This window comes from Ranitomeya variabilis, chromosome 1 (assembly GCF_051348905.1).
Source record: "Ranitomeya variabilis isolate aRanVar5 chromosome 1, aRanVar5.hap1, whole genome shotgun sequence".
Taxonomy (NCBI): Eukaryota; Metazoa; Chordata; class Amphibia; order Anura; family Dendrobatidae; genus Ranitomeya; species Ranitomeya variabilis.
Window position 1 is genome coordinate 648,399,309 of NC_135232.1, and position 20,861 is coordinate 648,420,169.

At 42.7% G+C, this 20,861-nt stretch overlaps 1 protein-coding gene across 6 annotated transcripts in view; it reads left to right on the top strand.

Annotated features, from left to right (window-relative positions):
• The window catches only part of SLC8A3 (solute carrier family 8 member A3), a 403,213-nt gene that overhangs the window by 73,992 nt on the left and 308,360 nt on the right, over positions 1 to 20,861 (top strand). The gene's annotated exons all lie outside the window — the stretch shown is intronic.

Here is a 20,861-nt window from a genome sequence, read left to right on the forward strand (position 1 = left end):
TATCATAGTTGTCTCTATCATAGTTGTCTGGCACTAGTGGCATGCTTCTGTTCGCTATCCTTCCCAGTACCCTGTAGCTCTTGAAAGACCTTTGGTTCCTTTACAAAAAAGGAGTCAACTGGAGGCAAAAAGCAGAGAGACCTGAAATTCCCCAAGACCCAGTCTACTTGCCTTTCATGTTCCCTGTTGTACCATAATTCAGGCTTCAAGATATATATTCGCCTATGAGCGTATCTTGCCCTTTCATCTTTGACATTGATTTTTGATACAGCAGTCGTAACAAATTGTGTAATCTATAGTAGAGAGACAATAAAACCCAGGAGATTTTTGAATCTTCGGCCCCACTAGCTTTTCGATTCAGAGTGCTCAAGGCAAAGCTGTAGGCATCCATTACTCATTAAAGTAGACATGGTCAACAGAGAGTCCAAAAGAAATCTCACTTTCTACAAATATATAATAGAAATAAAATCTGAAAATAAAAGTGGAATATTCTTGTAGAAAAACGTAATACTTAGTAAAGTTCTTATTTACCATGCTCTTCTATTCTGCATGGGATTTCTAGCTCCATAGAAGTCTGTGATTTACGGGCATTAGTAATTCATTTGGCTTGACAGCAGGAAAAAGTATCTATAAAGGAAGCAAAAAAAAAAAAAGAAAATGAAGGTCTATGAATCAACCGATGACAACCGAGCAAAAATAATAATTGGTTGACATGGATCACACTTTTCTTGTTTGTTCTCATTTTTACACCTGACCCAGATGAGCTCTTCGGGAAAAAAAAGACATTTTACTGAGGGGATCTATAGAAGCTCAAGACCGTTAAAAATGTTTTCTTCACCTCAAATACCTGTTTTCTTGTTACCATGAACACAGCTTTATTTGTCCTCATTTGAATTTGAAAAGCAGTCAGAAAGGAGAAGGTAACGTTTTAATGGCATTACCCCTTGTATTTCCAAATTATTTATAATCTGATATTTATGCTAATCAAAAAGGAAATATATAATTTGTATAATCTGTGTGTGAATATAATATTTTTATTTTATTTTATTTGGAGATATCTGATGCATTGGGGTAGGTCAGAAACATAGGATACGCACCTGTTCCAAGGAACAAAGGACAAAAGGTTGTAGAGTTTTAGTATTGCACATTAAGCAGGGGCTACATAGCGACTCTGATTGTGACACTTGTTGCACTTGTTGCACAACCAAGGTTTGTTCGGTGTTGCTGCTACATGGCGGCGCAATACAAGTAAATGGGGTCACTTTTCGATCCGAGGGTACTGCGATTGTGTCAAGCAAGCCACAAAAATCCAACTAGTAGTTTGGACTTCTTTTGACTTGCTTTTTGCGTTTCTTATTTTCATGTGTACTATTGATTTATGAAATGAAAATTAAAACGACAGTTACGCTTTAAGGATATGTGCACACTGAGTTTTTGGACTGGAAAGTGAGAGGAATCCCCCAAGTTTTTAGCTTTTTGAGAAGGAATAGTTTCCACTAAATTTCTGCTCCAAAAACTCCCCAATGAATTTTGTGTGCATACCCCAAGGTGTTCAATCTACTCTGTTCACTTCTGCATCAATATGCCATGTCTATCACCTGCTCATATCTCAAAGTGGAAGGAAGTGGAGCAAGACTAATTTTTTAAGTCCTTTATCTGCTCAATGGCTTTTAATATTTACTGCTCTCTGTACCTCTGTTCCATACGGGTAGATATTCTCTACTAGATGCCTCCTTAATTCAAGAAGATTAATTGGAACTTCTCATAATTTATTTTATTTGTTACTATATTATTCTAGGAAAAAGTATCCTAATTTCTGCTTAGTCTTGATCTGGCTACTGATGGATGTCTCCATTTAGCAATTAGTTGTGTTCATTGAAGGCCTCTTTAGAGTGAGATAGCTGTACTGACTGATTTTGGTGAATTCCACAATGTTCTTTTGTGTACAAAGAGGCATCTGAACAGTCTTTTGATGTACAATGTGAGGGAAAGGAAGAAACGGGCATTTTGGATTTAACATACCGACTCCTTAATTTCCAGCAAAGATAGACAGCTGTCACAGAATTATGGTGTACATAATTTCACTGTTGCTATGTTTTGTAGTTAGCTTTAAAAAATAGTCTTCTTTCTGTTTGGCAGAGGGGCATTTGTTTGTTTGGGGGTTTTTTTTACCCCAAGAAGTATTGTTTGAAGTCATTGAATCATAGAATGTTAGAGTTGAAAGGGACCGCCAGGGTCATCGTGTCCCTGGTCAATGCAGGATACACTAAACCATCTTAGACAGTTGTCTGTCCAGCCTCTGTTTGAAGACTTCAATTGAAGGATTCTCCTGATCTCTGTGGATTCTTCCCTTGGATACTCAATATTAAAATGTGATACAAAATCAGCAAGGGATCAAATAATTATGTCCTTCACTGTAAGTTTGCCCACTGACAAAGGCATGAGCAGTCAATAATTTTAAGAGTAGGTTAATTTTAACATTGAGAGCTAGAATATCAAAAATAAAATCCAGAAAATCACATGGTATAAATTATATAAATTTATTTGCATTTTGCAGTGAGAAATAAGTATTTGATCCCTCTGGCAAACAAGACTTAATACTTGGTGGCAAAGCCCTTGTTGGCAAGCAGAGCAGTCAGACGGTTTTTGTAGTTGATGATGAGGTTTGCGCACATGTCAGGAGGAATTTTGGTCCACTCCTCTTTGCAGATCATCAAGATTTTGAGGCTGTCACTTGGCAACTCAGAGCTTCAACTCCCTCCATAAGTTTTCTATGGGATTAAGGTCTGGAGACTGGCTAGGCCACTGTATGACCTTAATGTGTTTGTTTTTGAGCCACTCCTTTGTTGCCTTGGCTGTGTGTTTTGGGTCATTGTCTTGCTGGAAGACCCAGCCATGACCCATTTTTAATGTCATGGCGGAGGGAAGAAGGTCAGGATTTTACAGTACATGGCTCCATCCATTCTCCCATTGATGCGGTGAAGTAGTCCTGTGCCCTTAGCAGAGAAACACCCCCAAATCATAATGTTTCCACCTCCATGCTTGACAGTGGGGACGGTGTTCTTTGGGTCATAGGCAGCATTTCTTTTCCTCCAAACACGGCAAGTTGAGTTAATGGCAAAGAGCTCAATTTTTGTCTCATCTGACCACAGCACCTTCTCCCAGTCACTCACAGAATCATCCAGGTGTTCATTTGCAAGCTTCAGATGGGCCTGCACATGTGCGTTCTTGAGCAGGGGGACTTTGCGGACACTGCACTATTTTAAACCTTTACGGCGTAATGTGTTACCAATGGTTTTCTTGGTGACTGTGGTCCCAGCTGCCTTGAGATCATAACAAGTTCCCCCCATGTAGTTTTAGGCTGATCTCTCACCTTCCTCATGATCAAAGATACCCCACGAGGTGAGATTTTGCATGGTGCACCCGATCAATGTCGATTGACAGTCATTTTGTATTTCTTCCATTTTCTTACTATTTAGCCAACAGTTGTCTTCTTCTCACCCAGCGTCTTATTTATGGTTTTGTAGCCCATTTCAGCTTTGTGCAGGTCTAGACCTTGTCCCTGACATCCTTATGAAGCTCATTGGTCTTGCCCATGTTGTAGAGGTTAGAGTCTGACTGATTGAGTCTGTGGACAGGAGTCTTTTATAAAAGTGACTATGTAAGGCTGCTTTTACATTAGCGTCATACGACGCACGTCGCAATGCGTCGTTTTGGAGAAAAAAAACGCATCCTGCAAAATTGCCTGCAGGATGCGTTTTTTCTCCATACACTTGCATTAGCGACGCATTGCGACAGATTGCCTCACGTTGCATCCGTCGTGCGACGGATGCGTCGTGTTGTGGCAGACCGTCGGCACAAAAAACGTTACATGTAACTTTTTTTGTGCGTCGTGTCCGCCATTTCCGACCGGGCATGTGCGGCCCGAACTCCGCCCCCGCCTCCCCGGACATCACAATGGGGCAGCGGATGTGTTGTAAAACTGCATCCGCTGCCCCCGTTGTGTTTTTTATTCACAGTATGAGTCGGTACGTCGGCACGTCGCATTGCGACGTGCGTCGTACGACACTAGTGTGAAAGTAGCCTAAGACAGCTGGTCTGTAGGAGCCAGAACTTTTAATGGTTGATAGGGGATCAAATACTTATTTCTCATTGCAAAATGCAAATAAATGTATTTAATTTATACAATGTGATTTTCTGGATTTTATTTTTGATATTCTATCTCTCAATGTTAAAATTAACCTACCCATAAAATTATAGACTGTTCATGCCTTTGTCAGTGAGCAAACTTACAAAATCAGCAAGGGATCAAATGATTATTTCCTTCACTATTTTCTTCAGCTTCCCTCTTGACTAGTGTTGAGCATTCCGATACTGCAAATATCGGGTATCGGCCGATATTCGCTGTATCGGAATTCCGATACCGAGTTCTGATATTTTTGTGATATTCGAAATCGGAATCGGAAGTTCCTATAAGTTCCCAGGCGTGTGCGGTGCGTATGGTTCCCAGGGTCTGGAGGAGAGGAGACTCTCCTTCAGGCCCTGAGATCCATATTCATGTAAAAAATAAAGAATAAAGAACAAAGAAAATATGGATATACTCACCCTCGGACGGGCCCTGGCTCTCACCGGTGCAAGCATCTGCCTCCGTTCCTAAGAATGCAGTGAGTGTAGGACCTGCGATGACGTCGCGGCTTGTGATTGGTCGCGTGAGTGGTCACATGAGCGGTCACGCGACCAATCACAAGCCACGACGTCATCGAAGGTCCTTCACTCTGCATTCTTAGGAACGGAGGCAGACGCTTGCAGCGGTGACAGCCAGGGGCCGTCGGAGGGGTGAGTATATCCATATTTTTTATTTTTAATCTTTATTTTTTACATGAATAGGGATCCCAGGGCCTGAAGGAGAGTTTCCTCTCCTTCAGACCCTGGGAACCATCCAGGATCACTTCCGATATTTGTGTCCCATTGACTTGTATTGGTATCGGGTATCGGTATCGGCGATATCCGATATTTTTTGGATATCGGCCGATCCAATCCAATACCGATACTTTCAAATATCGGAAGGTATCGCTCAACACTACTCTTGACACTACTCAGTTCAATTAATAAGACAATACAACTTTTTTCAAGAGATGGTCATTCTAACCTTTAAGGAGAATCTGTCAGTAGGATCAACCCTGCTAAACCTTCTATTTGGACATTCAGGTCACAGAATAAAATGATACCATGATTTGATATCTGCGATCCAATGCCTTATTCCCGAGAAATTTATATTTTTACTAATATGTAGATGAGCTGTTAAGATCTGTGGGCCGGACATAGATCGCACTAAGAATCTGCCTCCAGAGGTTATTATAAATTAAAGGAGGCATTACCAGTGTGAGGCATGTGAGACACCCCAGGAGTTCGGTTGTAACAGTGGTATTGCCTTCCTCACGGGGAGCGTGATGCCATGCTTGGAATTGAGGAAGATCCCTTTAACAGGTAGCACATACACTGAGCACGTACACTTAACAGGTAGCACAACACTGTTCTGACTCGAGGCCAGAAGGGGGAGCTCTGATCCAGTTTATGGGTGGCTTCCCTGTATATTCTGGCTGGAGGAGGAGTTAGGGTCAGTCTGTCAGAGAGGAGTTAGGAGTCAGGAGTGAAAAGCTGGGGCCGTGCAGACATGTTGTTCTGCAGCTCCTGGAAAGAGAAGAGAGGGACAGAGCAGTATGTGAGAGACTACGACGGGAGAAGAGGCAAAGGAGAGGAATAATACTGGGAGTGGAGCTGCGAGAGGGCTCACTTCAGAATCGGCGCAAGTAACTGGAAGCTGGAATTCTGAGGTTGTGGGGGTAAGTGTATGCTCCACAGCAGAAACCGGAGGGCAGGATATTTCAAGTTGCCTGTCCATCATTACATCCAAAGGCACAGCATCATGTAGAGCCCAGAGTCGCCGCAAGTAGGGACACCTGTAAAAAGGCTCGAGTTGCCTGCCATACAGATATTGTCCTACTAATAGGACAGAGAGACAAAGAGAGGACCTTGTGTGAAGCCTTAGGCAGCAAGGGACTTATACCACAGCGCAGTAAGGAAGGCTTCCAACCCCACCTGGCTAGGGGGATTCCGAATCGCTTCCAGGCTGCCCGAACCTCACCATCACCTGTGATCCATACCCTGGACTGTGGCTGCATACTATCAGTGAAAGGTAAAGAGACTGCAACATTGTGTCCTCTAATTCTTTCCTGTACTTCACCATCTATAATCCTTACCAACTACACTGGGAGCCCTGGGGACTAAGTTCTACCTGTGGGCAACTATTGCACCTCTGCTGCAATACCATCATCCCAAGAGGACCCCTTTAAGCAGCGTCGGCCATCCCTGGCCGAATACCACAGGTGGCGTCACGAACACTACTACCATAGACTTTACTCCCATATACTTTTCCCCTTTTATTGGACGCCCAGGGCCACGGACCAGGTCGCTGCCACCGTAACCACATCCCCTTTAAGAACCGGCCCAGTACCAAGTATCCCACGGCCCTTGGGGGTGCTCCACATGTAATGATTGACAGTCTGCTTTCCTGATCTACATGTCTCACACTGGTAATAAGGAATATAAATTACACTGGTAATGCCCACTTTCATTTATATATGAGAAAGATTATCAGAGAGATCTACGTCTGGCCAATAGAAATCAACAGCTCATTTATGTATTAAGAAAAATATAAATTTCTTAAGCATAGGGCATCAGATTCAAATATCAAGATATCCTTTTATTCATCTTCCTATGACCTACATGCCCATGTAGACTGTTTCAGAGAGTTGATCCAACTGACAGATTCCTTTTAAGATTTGACATTTTACCATGTTTAGAACCTGGTTCATTCTACGTTTAATTGGTAACGTATCTTAAATTTTTTTTTGTCCAGGTTCTTGTAACTTCATACAACGTTTTGAACCTCCATTTATTTTTAACGATCCATAAGATGTTGAATGATCCTATATAAGAGATCACGTTTTTGCGATAATTTAGATTCTTTGAGCTTCAATGTGTAATCACACTTTTATTAAAAATTCACAATTGATTTATAATTGTCACTACATTATAGCATTTCACCCCTCACAGACGTGTCGTGTGCCCATTTTATGTTTGTTTTTTCATCCACTTTTTTTTTTGCAATGCATAGCACAGTAAATTGCCATTGAACCATCCTCAATTTTGCCTTTTACAACTAGCTTGATCTCCCAGTGACTAGGTAAGGAGCTCTTCTTCAGAAGTGATCTATATAGAAGACTGGCTTTACGAGATGGTCCCTTTAAAATAGAAAAATTTATGGAACTTCCTCTTCCTTTTGAATGTTTCAAGACCACAGGGCAGGTGAAGCTTCTTGCTATGCATATGATGTAGCTTTTTCAGTGCATCGTTCCCCTTGTCTTCCTATTTCAGATTTAAAAAAAAAATAGAACACTCCACATAACCTTTCGCTTTCGGCGCCATATGGGGAATAAAGGCAGAGGCACAAGGCATTGGTCTCATTAGCTTATTTGCTGCTGAAACTAGAAAACGGCTCTCAAAAAAGTACTTAGGACATTGCTCAGGTTCAACGCCTCATTGATGTCTTTTGTTATCTGTAGACCCAATGTCAAGGTCAAGCTGGATAGAAAAGCAGTTTGTAATCCTTCAGTCAAAAATGTTTTTCCTATAAGTGCGGCACAGGTGCAGGATGCCTCCTTGGGTCTGTATTTCCTGCGGAGCTGTCATCGTGCTTAAGCATGAGCCCTGCAGTGGATCGAAAGTCAAAATTGTGTGACAACATACTTCAATGTAAATTAGTAGGACATGTGATATGGAACAAAGCTTTTGAAGGAAGTATAGCATGTCCGCAACCATGCCCGTCTTGTAACAAGGCTGAATTCCTCCTAGGTCATATTACTAGACTTGTGCTAATCTTGTAGGCATGGGAATTGTGAAAAAAATTGAATCATTTCATATGGCTCATTCAGAGTTAATACAAATTCGCATAAATTAAATGTATTAATATTACAAATAGTGATGAGCGAATATACTCGTTACTTGAGATTTCTCGAGCATGCTCGGGGGTCCTCCGAGTATTTTTTAGTGCTCGGAGATTTAGTTTTTATTGCCGCAGCTGAATGATTTACTTCTGTTAGCCTGCATAAGTACATGTGGGGATTCCCTAGCAACCAGGCAACCCCCATATGTACTTGTGCTGGCTAACAGATGTAAATCATTCAGCTGCGGCAAGAAAAACTAAATCTCCGAGCACTAAAAAATCCTCGGAGGACCCCCGAGCGTGCACGAGAAATCTCGAGTAACGAGTATATTCGCTCATCACTACAAACTAAGTTGCGAATACTTTAAAATGGTTTTATACAAATTACCTTTTCTTACGTACTTCGCACGTGTTTTTTCTCCATATGCACCATGTTCTGGCAGATCCATACAAGTACCGTTTTTTGTCCATAAAAGAATGTGGATTGAATGTATGAATGCATGTACCGCATCTTTGCAAAATTCACTTGTGTGTATTTGTTCTATTTTTTTTTTTTTAAGGCACCACTCCATTTTTTTTTCAGCACTAGAGTGGGCTTTAAATGTAAGCCTTCTGCCCCCAGTTATTTACTCGCCATACGGCGTCTTCACCATTTTTCATCATCACTCCGGTCCCGTGGCACCATCTTGTGAGCATAGCTTCTGACTGGCCGGAAGTCAGAAGTTACGTCACAAACTCACAATACAAGTCAATGATTGCCAGAACAAGTCTCTCATAGACTTGTAAAACTTGAAAATTGACCTTTGTGCCACTCCCATGAAACACTGGACCAGTCGGCAGGTCACTTTTCGCTGGAGATCAATGGAAGCGGCCACAAAAACCGATGAAAACGCGAGCCGTTGTGTTTAAGACAGGTGGCAGGGGAATTACATTTAAAGCACCACTCCAGGGGTGAAATAAAAAACCTGCTGCAGTGGTGCTTTAAATGTGTATTTCTTTATAGAAAAACATAAAAAAGGACAAATATGGATGAAGAATTAGCAACTCAAAAATATAATGCAAGACAAAATAGGATACAAATAAAAATGGAAAATGTTACACAAAAATAATTAGATCCATATAGCAACTTCACCTATTATTTGTTCTGTATTTTCAATGCTCTTTATTAAATCTCCCACCACTCCAGCTCTATAACATGTGTTCCAGACGATCCATATACTGTAGGTGCCATGTTTTTTTTCATAGAAGTGGAGCGGCCCCCAAGCGCAGGGCAGCGGGGTACTCGGTACCGGGTTTCTCTCGGTTCTGGGGATGTCACGGTGGCCTGACCCGGTCCGTGGCCTTGCTAAGGGGCGCCGAATTAAAGATGTAGGTGACGGAGTAGGTCGCAGAAAATAACGAGGACTCAGGGTTGCAGTCTCTTTACCTCTTTACTGAAGGCTTCAGCGTCCACAATCCAGAGCACTGCTAACAGGGCTGGCTGAGACCGGCTGGTCCGAAGGCACATCCAGAGTTCCCTTTGCAGGTGGAAATCAGTGCCTACCTACTAGCGCCTGGGTGTTGTAGTACTTCCCTGCTGAGCACCACGGGATAGTCCTCACAACTGTCGTGTATGTTTCTGTTCTTTCTCTCTCCGTCCCCCAGATGATATGGATAGGACGCACCCGTATGATGGGGTAGGCCTGGAGTTATTTTATAGGGACCCTAGAGATGCCCCTCTCCCACAATTGCCTCTGTTGTCTTCATTAGGTGAAAAAGGTGAGACAGCCAACCTAAAGTTAACTGTCCTGCCGTTGGTTCAAAGTAATGCGTAGAGTCTCTTACTTTCTCGGCATTCCGGCTACGCGCCTCAGTAGGATGTTGCCGATATCGGGGCACGACTCCTACTGGTTCTATCGCCTTTGTGCTGTGATCTCGTTTCTCACTTCTCCACAATATACTTCGCTTCGTGTCCTTTCTTAAGATGCCGCCGCAATGAAGTGCAGGCGCGGCTCCATCACGATCTGTCCTTGTGCTAGGCCTCTGTCAGGATCCCACCCCTGACAGGGACCCCCCTGGATCTTCCCAAGCAACGCTCTCCTCTCACTAGATGTTACCTGGGCAAAACCCAGTCAGCTTCTGTCTAACTTCCTATCCAACCCCCAGTTTTACCAAAGTGTGAGGAGTGGCCTAATACATAGAACCCTTTGCTCCCCCTAGTGGCCAGAGTGTGAAGTGTAATGTGTGACTGTGATACCTGGTCAGGTGAACTCCTTTAGTGCCATCAGACGTACCATCACTCCCCTTAGCGGCAGAGCGACATTACTGCAACGACCAGGACTCTGGGGCGCTGCAGAAGCCATTCGATTGAACTTAAAACATGCGTGTACCATGTTTGCAAAATTCACGTGTGTACTTGTTCAGTTTTCTAATATCCATATGTCTTAAATATGAGGAAAACATAAAAAAATAATAGTCTTATAACAAAAAATGATGTTTGCGTGGACGATATGTCATCAGACTAGCAGAAACCACTAGAGCGGCAGCAGAAGGATATTTTATGGGTAATGGAGTTTAGAAAAAAGATCCACAGGACCATGTGTCAGATCAGAATTGGCAATGCAAGTCTGCAGGTCCGTGAAAAAAAAAAATGGGGCAGCACCCAGATGGCATCCAAGTGTGGTGCGATTTTCACAGACTGTTACATAGGTAAAGAATAGAGAGGTTTTTTCATGTACGAGAAAAACTGATGACACTTGGACCAAACTCTGACCAAGAATCAATGATGAAACTTGGTCAGTTTTTCTCGTACATGAAAAAACTGACATGTGATTGAGGCCTTACTTAGTTGACCACCATTGACATGAAAGTAAAAGGAAAGTTGCCATTACTCTAATAATACTACTAATATTTGCACAGCATCTATGTATTCTGTACCATATAACCGTACATTTCAGGGGATACATGTTGAAAAAAAAAAAGAAACATTACGAAGCAACAGACATTTTACATATTAAGAATCGGTGTTCATAAGAACTTACAATCTTTGATAGTATCACCGAACAGTTAGTGACAGGAATACAATTAGAGAGAGAACATTTGTTAACTATGCCAAGGAAAATCTCTTTGTTCTTTTTTTCTTTTGCTGTTCTTGATTACAAAGATACTTTTTGTGCAATTAGTTGTCTCACCCACAGTATAACTGTAGGTTACATTTCTGGTTTGTCTAAAGGGTTTATGCATGCCCACAAGCACATTCTGGTTCTACAAGACCTGTCAGTCTAAGATCTCATACAGACCAGTGTTTTTGCTGTCCGAGTACGATTCGACAAAGCATCGGCTCACACTTTGACCAATGTTAGTCTATGGGCGCCGTGAACATGTCCGATTTTATTTCGCCACACAGGATATTCAGATCGCACTTGGCCATGCAAGTAAATGAGTGCGTGGAAACCATCAGATGGCACTCTGATGTCAGCGGAGTGCATTCCAACTTTCACATATAGCACTTATACCCATTATAGTCTGTGGGGCTGTTCACAAGAATGGTCCACACAAAATCACCGAGATATGACTGATTTTTATCCGAGTCTCTGATATAAGTTGCCTATGTGTACGTGATAAAAATCAGACAGCACTCTTATGCCATCTGTATGTTGTCCTTTTAAGAGAAGCTTGAGAATCCCCCATCAGCTTTTATTTTTTACCTAAGAAACTGACCAAACTGTGATGGGAAAAACTGACATTCACCAAACTCTGATGATTCTGATCAGAAACACTGAAAAAACTCTGACCGTTTTTTGTATACGAGAAATATCAATAAATTCCAAATGAGCCCATAGAGGTCTATAGAAAACTACTTTAGCTCCGTATGCCTCAAATTTAATTATTATGGCTTTGTTTTGTACAGAATTGCATACATAGAGGGACACGGTATCCTACGGTGCATAATTGGCTTCGCATCTGAAAGAGAAAAATTGTGACTTGCTTCATCGGATGCCATATAATGTAAATTTCCCTGTAAAATAAATTCTATACATTATGCAGATCTCCCTCCCTACAAAGCCTCCCAGAAAATGGTTTAAGGTACCGTTACACTAAGCGACGCTCCAGTGATATAGACAACGATCCGACCTAAACTAGATCGCTGGAGCGTCGCTGTTAGATCGCTGTAGAGACGTCAAACACAGCAACTCCAGAACGATGCAGGAGCGATCCAGTGACGTAACGGCCACTCACTTATCGTTCACGCTCCATGTAAAAACATTGCTGACATCGTTGCTTTTGCTGTCAAACATGACGATACACGCCGATCTAGCGACCAAATAAAGTTCCAGACTTCTAGCTCCGACCAGCGATATAACAGCGGGATCCAGATCGCTGCTGCGTGTCAAACTCAACGAGATCGCTATCCAGGACGCTGCAACGTCACGGATCATTGTCGTTCTCGTTGGAAAGTTGTTTAGTGTGAAGGTACCTTAAGAAGCAAGTACATTTGCATGTATATAATAACTTACTGTATTTTTTGGACTATAAGACGCACTTTTCCCAAAAAATTTGTTTGGGGAAAATGGGGGTGCATCTTATAGTCCGGATGTACTTACCAGGACTGTGGTGGTAGCAGGAGTCAGGCGATTGTACCGTCACTGGGCTGGGAAGAGGGGATGTTCGGTGGTCCAGCACTGCAGAGCGATAATCTGACTCCCATTGCAAGCTGGTGCAGCAGGTCCAATGGTACGGGGACTCCGCTGACATTTTGTGAAAGCCCTGAGCCTCCACACTTCCATTGCTGTAATGTGGTGGCCCCCAGGAAAACGGCTGCTGGAGGCGGCACACTCTTTCCTGAAAGCCACCGCATTGCAGCAATGGATGTGCAGGGGCTCCGGACTTTCACAAAATGTCGAAGGAACCCACGCACCTCCGAGCACCACCGAACCTGCAGCACCAGCCTGGGATGAGCGTCAGATCATCACCGGACCATTGAACACCTCCTGAGACCTCACTCCACCAGCGCTCCCGATCAACCCCACCCCTCCACTCCTTGGTAAGCTGAAGTCAGACTGTAAGGGCTCATACTCACTTGCACGAGACTCGGATGAGTCTCGCACGGCGATACCCGGCACTGCACCTGGCACAGAGGAGCGGAGTGCGCGGCTGCATGTATTCCTATGTGGCCGCTCGCTCCGATCTGAGTGCCAGCAGCAGCAGCGCCAAGTATTGCCATGCGAGACTCATCCGAGTCTCACGCAAGTGAGTATGAGCCCTAAGACGGACCCTCATTTGGTGCATTGATTTTTTTCCCTATTTTCCTTCTGAAAATTTGGGATGCGTCTTATGGTCCGGAGTGTCTTATAGTCTGAAAAATACTATAATTTGTAAAATTCAGAGAAACTAATTAATTATCAAAAGAACATGTCTCCTTTGTCTCCTCTTAGAAATCAAGAATTGCTGCTGACATTTCCCTGTGAATTAATATGTGCACGGTGACAGCAGCTGCTGTCTGTCATCCGAAAAGTCTCGTCTCCAGCAGCTTGCTCTCTTATTGAGGTCTTGTGTTTCCCACTAATAGGTACAATTTTGCGCTTAAAGCTGATCTTGTTGGGCAACTGTTTACAGATCTAGCAGTAAGTAAGCTCTGACAAACACCAACCAGTTGACTAAAATTAGTTTTTAATCCCTCTCTGTTTACTCTATTTTCACTTGGCACACTCATTTGGAGAAGCAAATCACTGCCTTTGTATGGCAAGCGACTGCACTCTACAATGAGAAATCACTTTTTTTGTTTATTTTTGCTTTGTTTTATGTTTTTTTTAATTTTGAAATGTCTTTTCTTTTCCATTTTTTCTATATGTTACATTCTACTTTTTTCCTCATTTCACCTACTAGCTGCAGTGTCTTCTTCAGTACAGATGTCCACCTAACACAATGTGACAATGCATGGTGGGTAGTCCGCATAGAAGAGTTATTATATGTCACATCTTGTCATTTACACACAGTTTTGCTTATTTCCTTCTGATATCCTTGAAGGAAGTCTCCTTGTGTTCAGCAAGAACATGTGATTCCTGAATGCTTTCTCCAGGAAAAAAAAAAGATTTTACACCAGAGTATGTCAGAATAGATAAGGTCATGCTTCTTTTCCTGTTGTATTTCTCTAACAAGACTACTTTTGACATACATGCTACAAGTGTAATAGACAAATATTTTATGAACGAGTCTGTGAACTTTTCAATTCATATCCTCCAAGGGAAAAAAAAAATCTTAAAGCCACGTTTCACTGTACTGAGCCGCTTTTATAAAATATTGTAATGGGCCAAGCTCATTGATCCCACCACTGACATTGTAAGAGAATTTTAAAGAGTATTTAAATCTTAGCAAATTATTAGGTAATAACTATTAGGTTAGTGTGGCTCCCACCACTAGTATCCCCACTGATAATGGAAAATTTGCAGAAATGGATAAAGCACGGTTGGAAGGGCTGCAATGCTAGAATGAAGGTTCTTCAGACAAGATAGCAGGACGTTTTTTATTGTCCACGAGTTTCGGTGCCATACAAGCACTTTTTCAAGACGAAAAGACTAAAAAAAATAGTTTTTTAGTGTGTTTTTTATCTTAAAAAAACCTTTAAACTTGCAAATCCTAAAATCTTCCTGTTATCTTGCCAGAAGAACATTCATTCCAGCACAGCAGCCCCTCCAATCGTGCTTTATCCATTTCTGCAATGTACCTTTACCTCTCTAAGTCATGGAGCCAAAATCTTTACAGGGGTTGTACCTTATTATCACATGATCATCTCCAGGTGAGCACAACTACTCACCTGTCTCTTATCTCCTTTTACGGCATGTATCTATTTGTGCAATTTTTTGTTCCACTCCAGGACATCTTTAAAACATAAAAATTGTGTCCCTCATTATCCCCTAGTTCACACATGCGCCCTGCAGCTGCTCCATTTGAGTGTGTGTCACTAACGAATATAGCAGAGAACAGCAATCGTCTTTCTACCTGTCGTCAGCTCTATGGATATTGAATAGAGTGGCAGGGTAAATGTCTAACGAGCTGCTTAATTGAACTCCTCCTGGCCACCGTCTTGGGCCAGGTGAGAATAGGAAAGGCAAGTCACCCATTTTGGCAATCGATGAAGGGCCAAATGGTCAGACCCACCCTAATCTAATGATTATGACCTATCCAGTGGATAGGTGATAACTTCCTTATACTGGGAAGCACCTTTAAAACCATCTTCTGACTTAAGACAGTATTGTTGGGGATCACCGAGCTTGGACCACTGTAATGGGATCACTGAGGTTGGACCACTGATGTCAGCGACACCCTTCTGCTATTACATTTATTTCTCTTATGCCACATCACAAGGATTGTGTTCAGACCACCCATTAGCAAAAACAGAAAAAAAGTGGCAATATTGCACTTCATCCATCTTTGTATGTTTTCAAAATTACATATACATACATTTTTGCTGAATGTGTAGCTGCCAACAACTTCCCATGTGAATATGAGCTGATTTAAAGGATTTTGAGATGGTAGTAGCACCTGTACCTATGGACATGTCAATAATATGTATTCCCTCCACTGGGACCTCACACTGTTATCCTTGTGCTGTAACATTACTGTGTGCATTTTCTTTTAGTTGTATTACTATATTTTTTTACCACAGTGCTCCTATGTCACTGCATCACTGTGTGCATTATTCCTCTGTGATAATACCTTTCCTATGAATTCTCATTTTCCATTTATGAAGAATTATCCGTGCAAAGTGAACTAATAGTGTCCGCATGAACCCAGCACTGTGATATTACTGTGACTATATATATTTATTGTACTGTTACGTCACAGAAGTTTTGATTGCACCTCTTCTGAGGCTACTATTTCTATATTATCATATCACTGTATATTTTTCCCTGTGACATCGATATATTTTATTATCCCAACACTTGGATTTTTTTTTTAGTATTAGCCAGATTCCGTGAGATAACCGTAGGTGACTGAGTAGCTCTGAGTCTAATCGTTGACAAATGCCACACGGCCTTAGATTGCAGTAAGGCGCAATAATGACTTGCACGTTGCAAAAAATTTAAATCTCTAGTCCTGACCAAATTACTGTTTTGCTGTGGACTTGTTCTTGCGCAGAACCAGAAGTTACACCTGTACAGTGGTGCCTCCATGACATACCAGTATTATCTTTTTACACTAGGTTTTGGTTCTGTTACAGAGGTTCCAATGAGGCCTTATGATGAGTAGAGCAGGGTTCTTGTTAAAATAACTTCTGTGAACATAAACTTCATCTTGTCCTTTTGTCCTACTATTAAAAACTCCTCAAAATGGGCCTCGATACAGGTCTGTTCCAGGTGTCCCTACAGGTCTGCTCTAGGCGTCGCTACAGGTCTGCTCTAGGCGTCTCTGCAGGTCTGCTCTAGGCTTCGCTACAGGTCTGCTCTAGGCGTCACTACAGGTCTGCTCTAGGCGTCGCTACAGGTCTGCTATAGGCATCGCTACAGGTGTGTTCTAGGGGTTGCTACAGGTGTGTTCTAGGGGTTGCTACAGGTGTGTTGCAGGGGTTGCGACAGATGTGTTCTAGGGGTCATTACAGGTCTGCTCTAGGCGTCGCTACAGGCCTGCTCTAGGCATCGCTACAGGTCTGCTCTAGGCATCGCTACAGGTCTGCTCTAGGCGTCGCTACAGTTCTGCTCTAGGCGTCGCTACAGGTCTGCTCTAGGCGTCGCTGCAGGTCTGCTCTAGGCGTCGCTGCAGATCTGCTCTAGGCGTCGATACAGGTCTGCTCTAGGCTTCGCTACAGGTCTGCTCTAGGCATCGCTACAGGTCTGCTATAGGCATCGCTACAGGTGTGTTCTAGGGGTTGCTACAGGTGTGTTCTAGGGGTTGCTACTGGTGTGTTGCAGGGGTTGCGACAGATGTGTTCTAGGGGTCATTACAGGTCTGCTCTAGGCGTCGCTACAGGTAGGTCTGCTCTAGGCGTCGCTACAGTTCTGCTCTAGGCGTTGCTACAGTTCTGCTCTAGGCATTGCTACAGGTCTGCTCTAGGCATCGCTACAGGTCTGCTCTAGGCATCGCTACAGGTCTGCTCTAGCCATCACTACAGGTGTGTTCTAAGCATCAATACATGGTTTTTCTAGGTATTGCTACAAGTCTATTCTACGGACTACTACAGGTCTGCTCTAGGCGTTGCTACAGGTCTGCTCTAGGCGTCGCTACAGTTCTGCTCTAGACGTCACTGCAGTTCTGTTCTAGGCGTCACTACAGTTCTGCTCTAGGCATCGCTACAGGTCTGCTCTAGGCATCGCTACAGGTCTGCTCTAGGCATCGCTACAGGTCTGCTACAGGTGTCGCTACAGGTGTGTTCCAGGGGTTGCTACAGGTGTGTTCCAGGGGTTGTGACAGGTGTGTTCTAGGGGGTCATTACAGATCTGCTCTAGACGTCGCTACAGGTCTGCTCTAGGCGTCGCTACAGGTCTGCTCTAGGCGTCGCTACAGGTCTGCTCTAGGCGTCGCTACAGGTGTGCTCCTGGCATTGCTACAGGTGTGTTCTAGGGGTTGCTGCAGGTGTGTTATAGGGGTTGCTGCAGGTGTGTTCTAGGGGTTGCTACAGGTGTGTTCTAGGAGTTGCGACAGGTGTGTTCCAGGGATTGTGGTGGATTCTGTGTCAGGAGGTGGCGCTCCTATCCATCGACACCGGCCATATGAGCCTGCGGGTGCTGCAACAGTTATTGTGGTCCACGCCCCACTACATTGGCACTCAGCTGAAGCTTCGACTTATTTCGCTAATTTCACCCGATAATACGGCGGCGCTACTGCATATTCCATGTATACCTAGATATCCTCTGGTAACCCTTTCCTACTGATTAGGATTGGCACGTGACTGATGAAAGTCCAGATGGACTGAAACGTTTCGAGTGCTACAAATACATTTTCCACTATTGCTGAAGTTGAGTGCTAGACTTTCTTTAACATTAATTGTATGGTTTGGGAACCTAGTCTATGCACCACACTATAGCTGTGTACATGGTGTTTTCATTCATGTTCCAGGGATTGCGACAGGTGTGTTCTAGGGGTCGTTACAGGTCTGCTCTAGGCGTCGCTACACGTCTGCTCTAGGCGCCACTACACGTCTGCTCTAGATGACGCTACACGTCTGCTATAGGCATCGCTACAGTCAATTCTTGGTGTTGCTACACGTCTGTTCTAGGTGTCGCTACAGGTCTCTTCTAGGCGTCGCTACAGGTCTGTTCTAAGCATCAATGAATGCTTTTTCTAGGTGTTGCTACAAGTCTATTCTAGGCGCCACTACAGGTCTGTTCTAGATATCTGTACAGGTCTGCTGTAGGCGTCACTACAGGTCTGCTCTACGCGTCGCTACAGGTCTGTTCTAAGCATCAATGCATGTTTTTTCTAGGTGTTGCTGCAAGTCTATTCTAGGTGCCACTACAGGTGTGTTCTAGATATCTCTACAGGACTGTTCTCGGCATCACTGCAGATCTGTTCTAGATATCATTAAAGATCTGTTCTCTTCATCACTGCATATCTGTTTTAGGAGTCACTACAGGTCTGCTCTAGTTATCATTCTGAAACTTGAAATCTGTGGTAATTTTATGACAAATTATTATTATCGTCCTTATAAAAATGCAACGATTATGAAATTCCATGTTGCTAACTATTGTGCATGCTAAATCTGGAAAAAGACATCGATACATGTCATGCATCCTATCCGTCATCCATTTTTTAGATCAGACATAAATAGAAAATTCATCCATAGTTAAGTCGCAACAGGTAACATAAGCAACATAGTAAATGATCAATGTTAACAGCACTTCAGGGTCCCTGAGCCACAAGCCACAGATGGTTGTAATAATAACCAATGTCTCCGTAATGTGAAGTGGATACTCTTCACTTGAAGTTTGCAATATCTGTAGCCATTTAATGGATCTTGGTTGCAAGGTATTTAGTTACATAAGACTTCAGAGTCTGATCAGACGTTTTCTATATCTATCCCAGACAAGGAAAACCCTCTAATTTATTCCCATTTTTAATGTGTGTTTGGATTAATGCTAATGATTATCTTATATTATAAATCAAACCCAAAAAGGAAGAAAACAAAATAACATTCTTCCATATACTCACAACCACAGTGGGGGAGTCTATCTGGAAGATGTATCAATTACAAAAAGGACACTCCCAAAGCCAATATTATACAACAAGGAGAAGCGGAGTCCATGTCCAAATAAGTAACATTATACTTTATTTATTTTACAAAAATAGCTAATAAATTACCAGAAACATATAACAAATACAACAGGATAAAAATCAGGATAGTCTGATGCCCCTTTTCCCCAAAACCTGGGTCATCTGTGTATTCCGCTGCTTGGGAAACATCTTGGAATCAGAAAGAAGTTGGACGCCGCTTTATTTTAATTATTTTCATATTTCACAATGTTTATAATCATATATATATATATATATATATATATATATATATATATATATATATATATATATATATATTTATAATTGTATTAATTTGTCACTGTCACTGGCAACGGTGTTGCTGCCTTTTAACCTAATCTTTTTACACTTTTGCACAAAATATGCTTCACATATGCATTTGTCACTTTTTCTTCTTTTTTGTTGTGTATGATACCGGCACGTTTTTTCTAGTTTTTTGCCAACTAAAGCACCAATTACCTTTGTTGTTTATCACTTTTCGTCCCCCCACTCTTCTTCCTTCTTTTTTTCTTTGCGGTCCCCCTCCCCGAGTGGTGATAGGGAGTATATATAAAAAAACTTTTAAGTTTCCAACAGCGGTGGTTATTGTGATCCTTTCTGCGCATGCCCAGTGACGTCCATGTCCCGGGGCATTGTGGGAGACGCCGGCCGATGACGTTTGCGGTTCAGTGAGGTCATCCGGGCCGGACTGCTGAACCGCATCAGCATCTTGGATGCCGCCCGCAATGCAGATCCTGGCCGGTATACACAGGACATGCGCTATCACAGGTGGACGCTATAACGTATTTTGGGGACCATATAAAACGTAGCGACAGACAGTCAGCAGCACCGCCCCCCGAAGAAGCCGACGCGAAACGCGCGTTGGGGCAGCGGTGTGGTCCAGGTCTGGTGCCAGCGTGCGGGTAAGGTTCCGGGGTGGGGGTTATGATGCCATCATTGTGATACGAGTCAGTGTACAGGGCTCAGAAGATTTATTTATACTGTTCCTCTTGTCCCCCGGCTCCATACCTTTGCGATATTTTGCACTATGCAGGTGATTTTTAATGTAATACTGCACCAGTCTGTGTGCTGCACCGATATATGTCTGTGCTACCTTCCATTTTCTGACTATCCTGATTTTTATCCTGTTGTATTTGTTATATGTTTCTGGTAATTTATTAGCTATTTTTGTAAAATAAATAAAGTATAATGTTACTTATTTGGACATGGACTCCGCTTCTCCTTGTTGTATATGATTATCTTATATTAGTTGGCAACCATTCATGTCTTCTCTGTTTTTCCTGTCTTATGCCCTTTAAAGGGCACTTGTCCCCCTAGCACATTCACCCTCTTCTAAGGGTTCTTAGTTGATTCGGAGCATAATTATAGGGGGTGTGGGAACAATTTGAGAGCGAGCAGCTGTAACTTTTTTGAGACGAACACTATATCGGCCATGATTTTTTGGTGTGATCCCCTCCCTGCTGTGCTGCTAAACCTGAATGAAAGGTGAATTTTTATTAACTGGGCTGTACCACAAGCTTCTCGGAGATCAATTATTTTCCACTTTTAAAAGATTTTTGTACCAAGCTTCTTGGAATTTTATTTCTGTCATACATTTTCCACTGTTTTATATTGCTATCCGTTATTTTTA